The sequence below is a fragment of the Mytilus edulis genome, chromosome 11 (genome assembly GCF_963676685.1).
Source record: "Mytilus edulis chromosome 11, xbMytEdul2.2, whole genome shotgun sequence".
Classification (NCBI taxonomy): Eukaryota; Metazoa; Mollusca; class Bivalvia; order Mytilida; family Mytilidae; genus Mytilus; species Mytilus edulis.
Window position 1 is genome coordinate 65,844,251 of NC_092354.1, and position 11,890 is coordinate 65,856,140.

Consider the following 11,890-nt stretch of genomic DNA (forward strand, 5'->3'; position numbering starts at 1 on the left):
TGATCGATTAAGTAATTATTACTGCCGACAAATGTAGTTAAGAATCAATTATGTATTTGTTTTTTCTATCATCGAGTTGCAAATTTTTGTTTGGTAATCAGACAAAACAAATGTTAAAAAAATAGTTTGATGGTCTAACTTATATTTTCAATCAACATATATTTTACACGAGACAAAACGTAGGAAAAAGAGAACAGTGGTTAGGGTTTTTGATTAATGCAGACGTTAAAAAACCAATTTAGCTTCACAAGTATTATGATTAGTTTGTTATTTATTTATTATGGAGGAATATAATCGCACATCGAGTATTTAAACCAAACAAAGATAATTCGATTGAATTACCCTGCACCTTTAGTCTGTATCTGAATTGTAACTAAAACCCGTCAAGCTAGAATTCCTACTTATATTTAACGTAGTATGTTTCTTTTGTTGTTAAAGAATTGTTACGAGTATTATTTGTTTTTCGTCAATAACACTTACAAACTTAAACCTGTTATAGGAAAGGTAATAACAAATTGCAAATATATAATATTTCATTGAATTGAGATTGAACAAGTTTCAAAGGCTACAAAGTTTGAATGCACATCGATACATCAAAAAATCTCGGGTATCATTTATTTAATACACATCCTCACTATACCCATCAACCTTTTGTTTAAATTCATTCAAACGTTTTATTTGGACAAACAAGTTAATTTTAGCAGGTCATTCAAATTGTAATTGTATATCCATTTGCAACTTTATATCACATCGCCGTATTCTTTAAACAAATACAATTTTGATGACTTTTTGAGAAAAAAAGTACGTGAGAAAGATGTGATTTGTAAAACAAAGAAAGGTATTTACTTTTATATTTTTTTCTATCTATAATATGATTTAAATTAAATTGTAATTAAGTGATTTTTCTAAAAGTCACGATGCCTGTTTTGTGCAATCGGTGGTACTTTTGTCTGAATAGTTTATAGGCTACATATTTTTTACTAGTAAAATTGCAAAAACAGTTATTTATTCTCGATGCAAAATAGACTAGTTTTACAAATACAACTATAAGAGATATGTTAAAGGCGCATTAGCGTTTATACTAAATCTGTATGTATTCTTCAGAGACAATAACGACAAAACAATTTGTCATTGTTTATGTTGTAATTGAAATAGTAAAAACATTCGCAATTAAATGAAACCTATTAGATAAATTCTCTCGATAATAAGCTATACACGGTGGGTATGGTTGTCCTGCGAGAGAACGTTCTGTGCTGGTGATTCGGTCCTGACGGGTGCTGGTGATCAATGAAAAAATGTAAACAAAGACGAAAATGATAATTTTTGACGTTTTCACTCATAAAAAATGGAAGAAAACAGTTGAGATTTTTCAATTTTGTTTCTTATGGGTTCATATGTAAACCATTAAAAAGTTGACCCTCTAAACTGTTTCAGTAAGCGTAACACAAAAATGCTCATTTTCAGAAAATCTAGAACTGAAAAAATAAAACAAAAATGCTCATAGAGTCCGCTTTCTATACCGCAATCCACACGACAAAACTATTTTGTGAAAAAACATTGCAATTTATTAAAATTTAGCATTTTCTCAATTTATTCATGTCCTGATACTGTGCTGGTGGGTCCTGTCATTGTGCTGGTGGGTCCTGATACGGTGCTGGTGATTTTGGATAAGAAGTTGGTCATATTTGAAACAAATGTTACAAAATCAATAAAATTGGGCAGATAAGTGTTGTCAATAGGATCTATGACTCCTATTTTAGGTCTTGTGCATCCATTTGGCTGTTTAATATGTGTTTTCAAATGGTCGTAACTTGTATTACATAATTACATAAAAGGGCAACATCTTTGGTCCAATATCAGATAACAATATATAGTATCTAAAATAAGAATAGTTTTGTTAATATATTAAATGCCCCTTACATTGATGCTTCAACAATGATCAAAGGCGCATAGACATGTTTCTAGCGCTCCGCATACCCCTCCCCACTTCCACCCAACCAACCCTCCTCATTTCCTCCTTCATCGTTACAGTGGTGTACCAACACAACAATTTATCACATAAAATAATAACACAAAGACACCCATTATTGAACAACGAATGCTCGCAGGTACTGAAAGCTAGTTCAAAGCCGCATTTTCAACTAATAGATAAACCATGTTCTCATATACAAAAATCCCAATCGTGTCGATTAAAAGGTTCAAAACTTAAGTTCACATTTTAAAGTTTGATGAAGCAGAACTTTAAAAGTGTGCAGTGAATCTTGTGCTCACAACAGTTATTGTTAAGGAATTAAGAAGGTACCAAGAAATGTTTTACAGTTCAATTTAATGATCATAAATGGAAGGAAATGGTATGGAAGTTTACATAGGACAAAAAGAAATTGATAGTATTTTTTGGCGAAAGACTTAAACGCGTCTTTGCATTACAGCTCTTCTATAAAAGCATGCAAAAAAAACTTTGATTGACTTGCTTGCTATGTTTGCTTGGATGTTTTCAAACAATAGGTAGGCGGAGTTTCAATACATACTGGGATTTGATTGGACAAATACAAACTGACAGGAATTGAAGTTAATGTTTATTGTCCAAACAAATTCTAGAATATAGTAAACAGACTACTTACCTGTCGTTTACAAACATCCAAACAATCATAGCAAGCAATTTGATCAATGGTTTGCTTTGCATATATTTATAGAAGAGCTGTAAATTCTAAAAATAAATTCTTGTTGTCGTAGATGGTTAAATCCTCAACAAAATCTCAATAACTTTGTTGGAACGAATAAAGGTTTAAATTAAATTTTCGTGGACTTTTTAGCTTCCACCCTGACGAGGCATGTTAGCTGTTCGTATGCTGTTGCACCTGACGCACGGAAACTTTCACATTTCCATCTTCTTTTCTGAAATATTTTACCCAGCTCATACTTGACAGGATTGTTATCCTAGTAAAAGGTGTAACCAATGAATTGAACACAAGTTGAAAATTCCACAATACTATATAGTTCATTTTATGTGTTTATTTGTTCGAAAAAAGTCAAAAAGAAGAGAGTTTTTTTAATGTTATGATTATCTGTCGCTTTCTAGATCTATGCTTAGCATTTATTTCAGATGACATGGACTCCCCCCCCTGGTGACCCTGCTGCCTTTCATAACTTTATCCGTATACATATATTTTAATAGATAAACAAAAGGCTGCAACTGGTATTTTTGTATTTAACATGATTCATTGTAACGAGAATATTTGTGGTGAATGGAAACTGTGAGGGTCAAAATCTTAAATTGCTTATAAATGTTGCTGGACCCAGTTTCGTTATCTGATATGAATTTTCTGAAACGTGCAAGGTAGATAGACATTGGCCTTTTGATTTTTTTTACTCGGTAAGTTTTGCCCTAATTGTTTGAACTTTTGCAATATTAAAGCCGATTTCAATTAGTGTGTAGACAAAGGGAATATCTTTGGTTATCTTGCTTGCTGAACAGAAAAGTCATAATAAGGTTATGTAAACTACCTTACTTTAAGAGTAGACTAGTCCGACAAATGACACATCTTTCTGTCTGTAGAACCAGGCTACTTCGAAAGGAGGGTAGTATACCTTACCTAACAATGACTTCATGGTTTAGCTAACAAGTAAGCTAACCAAAGATATTACATTTGCCTACATACTCAATGGAATCCGCTGTAACTAAAAACTCGAATACATTTTAACAGACAGTGGTCATGTTTGTTGATGAATATTGTTTTTCCTAGATTCACTCTTGAAAAATCATTTGGTAACATTTGGTCAAGTAATTTCAGAAAAGATCTTTTTGTAATTGCGGACGCCAAGACAATACATGAACCTCACACGACCCATTGACACAGGTGAGCTTATATATGATCTTATAGCGATTCGGGTTGATAACCAGTTGAAATTAAGCCAGTTTTTTGTGTGTGTAGATTTGTATTGTTTTAAACTGTTATGATCTTTTAAAGTTAAATGTAGGTGTTTAATCTAAGAATTTCTTTTTTAAACTTATATACTTATTTTATACTCAATTGGTAGTATGAAGCTACGAGATATTTTAAATTTTGAAATTGACATATTCTAGTCTGACCTTTCATAAAATAGTGATTTTTTTTTTAGTGTTCTATCGAACTTTCGAAAAAAAATACCTGATAACCGTTCAGACAAAACAATTATGTTGAAAAAATCTTACAGATACAGCAAGTGATTCTTAATAGCTATAAGATACATTTTTCTTTTAAAATACAGCTTTTTAATCTTACGGGAAACTATTCCAAGCTTAAAACTTTCACTGTAACCTCGCTCTAACTTATCCCCCCCCCAAAAAAAAAAACCAAACAAACAAACCCGCAATACTATTGTCATTCTTATAGTCAGCACTAAATTGTTCACAAACAAATGTGTTTTAAGCTGCTCAAGACATATGATTCAAACGCTCAGAAAGTCCTTTGTTCTATATTTTTGCTCTCCATTTTTTTATTTTATGGGTTATTGTTGAAGGTCGTACGGTGACGTATGGTTGTTAACACATACTTGCTTTAGTTTCTTATGGAAATTTGTCCATTGACAACAAACATAGTTACCACATCATCTACTTTATATAAGTATTGTATAAATTACAACGTATTTTGGTGATCTTGCAAAATGATCGTAATCCCGAAAATCGTAAACATATTTTCTTATCTTAAAAGGGGACAAGAAGGGTTTCATTAACAGGTCAATAAATAAGATTACAGTTAATTTAAAAAAAAAGGGTTATTTTTTCTCTCATAATAACAGTAAACAGATTCACAACAATGTCAATTTCAAGAAAGCAGACAACAGTTAATTAGTCAATAACAGTACAGCATCAATGATCTTGAATATATGCCACTTTTAACTAAAATATAAAGGCACAGAACCAGGACATAGGAGCACAGAACCAGGACCGTTTTTCTTATCACCAGCACAGCGTCAGGACAATTCCGTTTAACGAACTTGCACGACTTTTGCAATATAATATTGTTGTAATATACTTTGCATGGTACTTATGACGCATCAGAGAAAAATTAAGCAACAAAACAGTCGTTTTATTGCCGTTCTGATACAATGTAAACAAACCCACCAGCACAGAATCAGGACCCACCAGCACCTGACAGGACCAAATCACCGACACAGAACATCCTCTCGCAGGACAACCATACCCACCGTGCTATAGGACATCAAGAAAAAATATACACTAGATAATTAAAATATTATTTCTGATTGTCTCAGCCTATTTAGCAGGAAATATTTCATTTACAAAGAACTATGTTATTGTAAGAAGATTGAAAAATTGTATTGATTTTCTTATTATTCAATTTTAAATCACTTGATTAAAAGAACAAATGATTGGTGCTGATTAAGTGTGTAAGTTAGTTTTCACTATATAATTGAGTTTAGTGCAATATGTGTGTTGTAACGCTCTCCTTTTGATTTCCCCGCATCACATATTTTTACGATATCAAATCTATGGATAACTTAACTTTTATTTTCATTGAACATTTTATAGGTTATTTGTTGGATGAAAAGCAATGGGTGACATTTTAAAGGTTACACGTTATGTAGGTTTAATGGTGAAATTATCATTTTTTTCTGTTTATTGGACTCCAATACCAAAAATCGTAGTTGACCCTGATATCAACTATCGAAACAAATAATGTGATTTTGTTTTATTTGTGGCTTCATTAAAGGGAGCTTATGTGAGTATAATTAAATAATGCAAAATTTTCCATAATGCTTTAAAGCCAACCAGATTTAACATAATTATTCTTTTCAAGAATTTTTAAAATCTTCTTCATTCTTATTGTATGAGCAATCATCATGTGACCTTCGTTTTTCGTGTTACAAGTATCACGATTTCGTGTTCTCTTCATGCTAATTCTTTTTTATATCTGTATTTATCTTTTATTTCATCTCATTGTCAAATGACCCGTTACTATTTGTAATCATATCGTCTAAAGAATAATACCAACGTACTTCAAAAAGGAGAAGGTCCAGTAAGACCCCTTTTTGGCCCCAAAATATAGCCTCCTTTGAAGGGGATATATCATTTAATCCTGGTTCTAAGTTTTAAAAAAGCGTTTTTTTCGTTATAGGGGCACTAGCTACGAAATAACATTAGAAAGTTAAATTATCAACTTTTTGGTTCAACCATTCCTGAAAGTAAAAGCGTGAAATAATAACTCACAATTAGCAGCATGTGTGGTGCAATTTTTCTCAAAATAAGCTAAGAAACATGGAGGATGAATTATTCACTTCCAAGTGAATAATTCGACCTCATTAAATACGTATTCATGTGAACTTCGATTTAACTCTTTAGCTGGAGATAGATTATGCATGATTGTTGCTTGTTAGGCTACACAGCTACTTTTGCATAGGTACTATTTCTGTACTAAAAATCTGTAGTACTGGAAATATACTTTTAATTTTCAGTACTTTTTTGTTACTTTAAAATTATTGTAACATTTAGGTACTTGTATTTTACAGTACCTAATTTGTACTTGAAATTTAGGTACTACAAATATTTGGTTACTACCGTTACATTTTCAGCATTTTGAAAGTTTTTCTATTTCAAAGCTCTTAAAATTATAATTTTCAAACATGGAATATTGTATTATTTCTGTTCAAAAATATTAAGTACAAATCAAGTATTGTAAAATACAAGTACCTAAATATTACAATAATTTTAAAGTAAAAAAAATAGTACTAAATATTAAAAGTAAATTTCCAGTACTACATATTTTTAGTACAGAAATAGTACCTATGCAAAAGTAGCTGTGTATTAAAACGAAAGGAAGCCAACATTTGAAGTGAATCAAAGGTAACTCATTTGATTGAATAATTCGAACCACGAAAAATTCATTCTTAGGCAGGTATAATCGAACATGAACTTATTTGTTCAAACTTGAATTTGAAATCAAACAGATATAGAAAAATATAAATATCTATCGATATCTATGTTTAGTGATAATGGACGTCATATTAAACTCCGAAACATATGATAAAAGAAACTAAAATTCAACTTTAAACAAGACCAAACAACAAAAACAATATGATATACAGTAACGAACCACAACCGCTGCATCACAGGTTACTGACTTTGAACTGACAAAATCAAATATTGACGGGAATAAACTAGTTTGAAAGCTCCAATCCTCCCCTACCCGCGGACAGTAGTGTAACAGTTAAACATAAGTGCATACTATAAAACATCAGACGAAAAGGGCTCAACCTAGATAGAAAGCCTTTATATAAAGTTATTATTAAAAAGGTTTATTTGTACCAACCTATTACTACTCAAATTTCTATTTCCTTTTTTATTTGCCTGATAAGGACACTTACCCAGGAGCCACGATTTGAATATCGGCCATATATGTTCGAAACGTTCAAGTAAATTGATAGCATCATATCTCCAAACAGTAATATACCAACTAAATCAGTATATTTCACTATAAATCAACTGTGTTAATCATCACGGTCTGGTCAAGTTGTTTCAATCGAGCCGTGCAGAATAAATGATTTGCTTGGTTAATAACTATAACTTACATTCTGAATTAAATAAATTATAATTAATTGGAATCTTTGATAAAGATAATGTTGTGTTATTATCAGCAAATGATAATAGTATGTGGTATGTTCGAGTTGAGGGGCTATGCATGCTAAATACATAACACATTTTGAGTATAAAAGCCAAAAACACCCAACTTCCTTAATATCTTAACAATACATTTCAATTTCTCATTTTAGGCACATCTATGTGTGATAACCATGAGTTCTCGAAACCAGGTAATATTATAATCTGTGTCATCAAGTGTGCTGTGTTGTGGGTGTACACAAAGACTATTTTTCTGTTCGATATGATATATATGCATACAGCTTACGAATACATCAGGAACACTTTTGCTGTTAGAAACGTTGATTTTAGATTTGCATATATTTAACGTTTAATTTTTTAAGTAGGTATAACTATATTTTGCATATCCTGCTGCTAATTGTTTTGCTCCAAATTACAAACAGCACAATGGATGTGCATTGACTGCCTCAATATACGTTCAATTGCCATGATCAAAGTGATAAAATAGTGATTTTAAATTTGAATGGATAAGCAACTGAACGACAGAGATTTGTAATAGTACTAGTTAATGAATAATTCATGCACGCCATAATTGTTTTTGAAATTTCCACAGAGCTTGTATTGCTATATTCGAATTTTGTAAGGTGTGATAAAGATTAAGATAAATAAATATTAATGCCCATGCCGTTTGGAAATGACAAAAATACTTTCTGGTACGAATGTTTCGATTTTAAATGTATGAATTATGTAACTTAAAACAAAAAGATTAGTATGTTTTGTGTTTATCTTTTCTAATGTAGCTCAAAGAAGGATAATTAAAAACATTGGAAATTATAATATGACTTTTATAAATCATTTCGTAAATTTCTTTTAGAAAAAATGTCAGTTAGTCCGTTAACAATTTTTAAATTCTCAACACAAACTATTACAGTTTTTAATTGATAATTGTTTTCATTGCTTCCATTTTCATTTTACTTGTCGTACCTAAAGAGTTAACCCCCAATATATACTTGGCGTAACTTGCAGCAGATGCAATATACTGAATATGTAAGCAACATCTTCCCCCAAAAACATTATATAAAGCATTATTCAATTTCTAAGCATACAAATAACGGAATAGTTTAAGGCTGGAGAGCTTCTATGAACATGACGGAAACACCAAGATCAGTTATAAAATTTAGATGAATCTTATCAATCATTGATTTCTTTTTTTCACATGTAATGCTTTATAAAGATGTATTTTGTAATTATATGATATGTATTGTTGTTAACCATTCGATGACTGCACGTCATCAATGATTAATAATAATGTAATGGTAATATACACTGTGTCTAAACCACACCGGAAAAATTTGCTCGGACTCGATGGTATCTAACATCCAGCCCAATGACGGAACACCAATAGACAAAAGAAAGGTAGGTTTCTCCTTATTTTTTAATTTTTTTTATGATATCGAAGAATATATATACATATACAACTATTTTCTATTGTGAGATGCAATATTTTCTGCAACCGTTCTATATTAACGGAGAAATAAGTCAAAATGCATGTCAAAATGACGAATTGAGTGAACCTTGCCTCGAAATTGTTTAATTTCTCGTTAAATTGTTGACATTGTACGGAAAAAAAGGTACGGGAGGATAGATATTGACACGGAGATTGCAAATTTAGTTATTATGAGCATCTCAATAATTGTATTTCTGTGTATGGAACGAAAGAAAAGGGTCATGTCAAATTAAAACAAACCGGTTTCGTCAATGTTGTTACTACACAATCACCCGGTTTCGTCTATATATATCACCCGGTTTTTTTTGTTTTTTTTTAACAAACAATTTATGAAAAGAAACTTTGGCACGGATCTGAACATTGTCTTTCGAGAATTTAAATATATATTTATTGTAAGGTAAACTTGGCATGTTAAAAGCTATTTTAAACGGGCACTTTTGGACATAGTTAATTATGATAATACACATTTTCCTAATGAAAGGCGTATCCCTTATTTCATTTTCACTTATCTTTAAACGAATTTTAAATGAAATATAAATACTGAATAACAAACACTGGTATCTAATTTTTGTAACCTTATTATATTTTCTTTGTTTATAATAGTAGTATGTAATGATGAAAAATAAAAGGATGTGTTTTGATTGTGCCATAATTTAATTTACTATACTATATTATATACACTCAGTTTACAATATTTACTATCAATTATTAATACATTTATGCATTCAATCATTGACGAACAGTCCCAAACCGACTATAGTCTATACTGTTCTGCACAAATTAATCATGCATGCAGTCCTGCCAAATTGTCTGGTACTATATATACTGTGTTACTTGCGCACTAAAGCGAGTTTTCACACTTAAGCATCCATAACATAGCAGTGAGATTTGTGACTTTCTCCCCGTTTCTGGTAGGCACATTTATTTTCATAGGCATGTTTTTCACATTATTTTCACAGTTCAAATTCATTTTTTGTACAGTTCAAATTCAATTGAAACTTCAAGATAACTTTCGAAAACAATATCTGACAGTTTTGTATTTTCAATGTGAATAAAAATTGGTTTGCAAAACATGACCGTCATTTTCATCTAGGTCTTATTAAGAAGAAGTGACGGTAACCACTTATCCCAAAAATATTGACAATGAGACAACCAAAAAAAATTCAATCACTCTAAACCAAAATTTTAAACATCACCAAAAAGTAAACAGAAGTTTAAAATATTTATATAACTACGAAGTGTATAAAGTTTAATGCCGTTATAATACTTCGTTTTTGAGATATGGCGCGACATGTTAAAAAAAACCCACATTCCTGTTTCACTTACATTTTCTGTAACTCAAAAAGATTTAATTTGATTTTCACTAAAAGGTTTGCAGATCGTTTGACCATTATAAGAAATAACTATGTTAAATTTTAAGAAAATAAGATAAGCTGTCCTGAAGTTACGGTGCGACATGTTTATGCTGGACAGACGGATAGAAAGACGGACAGACGGACGGACCGAATGACTAATAGATGGAGGAACGCACGGATGGAAGGACGCACGGACAGACGGGTGTATACAATAATACGTCCTGTCAAAATTGGGACGGGCGTGTAAAAACGCAAAGAAATGGAAAAAAAACTCGTAATTAAAGGTCAATAAGTTTTATTAGGATATCGGCCAAGTCGATTTATTTGTATATGTGTCTGCCTTATCATTTTTGCTATGTAACTTTTATATATATTTGAAAAAAATGTATAGAAATCGATAAAAAGAACTTGATATTCGGCATTTATTATAATAAACATAATCCAACTCACATAATCCGATTACCGGGTGTACCTGTTTTCTCATTTCTTACAATATTTTAATTCGGTATACACTTTATAAGATAAGTGGCGAATCTAGATGACGTATAGGTTGCGCGCCCCGACCCCACCTTTTGTTGCCAAAACTATATTGATTCCTGTATTTAACGATTTTGTAAAGCAAAAAATAATCAAAATATTGTTCGACTCGCTACGCTCGGCGGTATATAAAAGTTGTTCGAATTACGTCCACTTTGGAATAAACTGAATCCGTCTGTCCGTATATATTGTCAAAATATATTGACCAACGTCAGTGTACGATCATCATAACACAACGGCGACAGTACAGACTCGTTTTTTTTAGTAATGTTAACAAAATAATAATTATTGAATTTTGTCGATGACCTAAGACTATTATACTAATTTGTACATAGCAGTATAGTTACAATAAGGGATAAAAAAATTATTTTAATGCATGGTAGTTGTAATCCTACATTCATTTTCTATGTCGATTATGCATGCATATACAGTTGTCTTATTATCAACGTTTATCCTTAAGAAGATTTATTTTTAACGATTGTAGAAAAGATTACATACATAGAATGATTAGATTACTTATAAAGGTGTCCATCCTTTTGTGCGAGAAAATCACATATCAATTGTGTGTTTCGATTTTTAAGACCGTAAACTTTAATTTCAAGTTTAAACATGTTCAACATATTTTCCCATAACTCGTATAGTAAACGCATATTAAGAGAGCTTTAATCTCAATATGCTGTTAAAAAATTTCGGAATGCAAAGTAAATTAAAATATTTGTGTTCTATAAGAGTAGGAATTCAAGTTTTTGCTTATTATTTATTTGAATCTGAGACTCATATAAATAATAAGCCGTTGTCCGGTGAACGAACTTGTTTTCCAACGAACCACACAACTCCTTTTGAACGCTGAAGTTTAATAATCAATTATAATGTAATGCGATTATGATTTTTTTTATT

The 11,890-nt window shown here is 31.1% G+C and overlaps 1 protein-coding gene across 1 annotated transcript in view; it reads left to right on the forward strand.

Annotated features, from left to right (window-relative positions):
- The first annotated feature begins 707 nt into the window (after window positions 1-707).
- The window catches only part of LOC139494493 (serine/threonine-protein phosphatase 6 regulatory ankyrin repeat subunit B-like), a 29,881-nt gene continuing 18,698 nt past the window's right edge, over window positions 708-11,890 (forward strand). The window contains exons 1-2 of the mRNA XM_071282653.1: window positions 708-838; window positions 7,768-7,806. The gene's annotated coding sequence lies outside the window, so the exon portion shown is untranslated. The remainder of the gene's footprint in view (window positions 839-7,767; window positions 7,807-11,890) is intronic.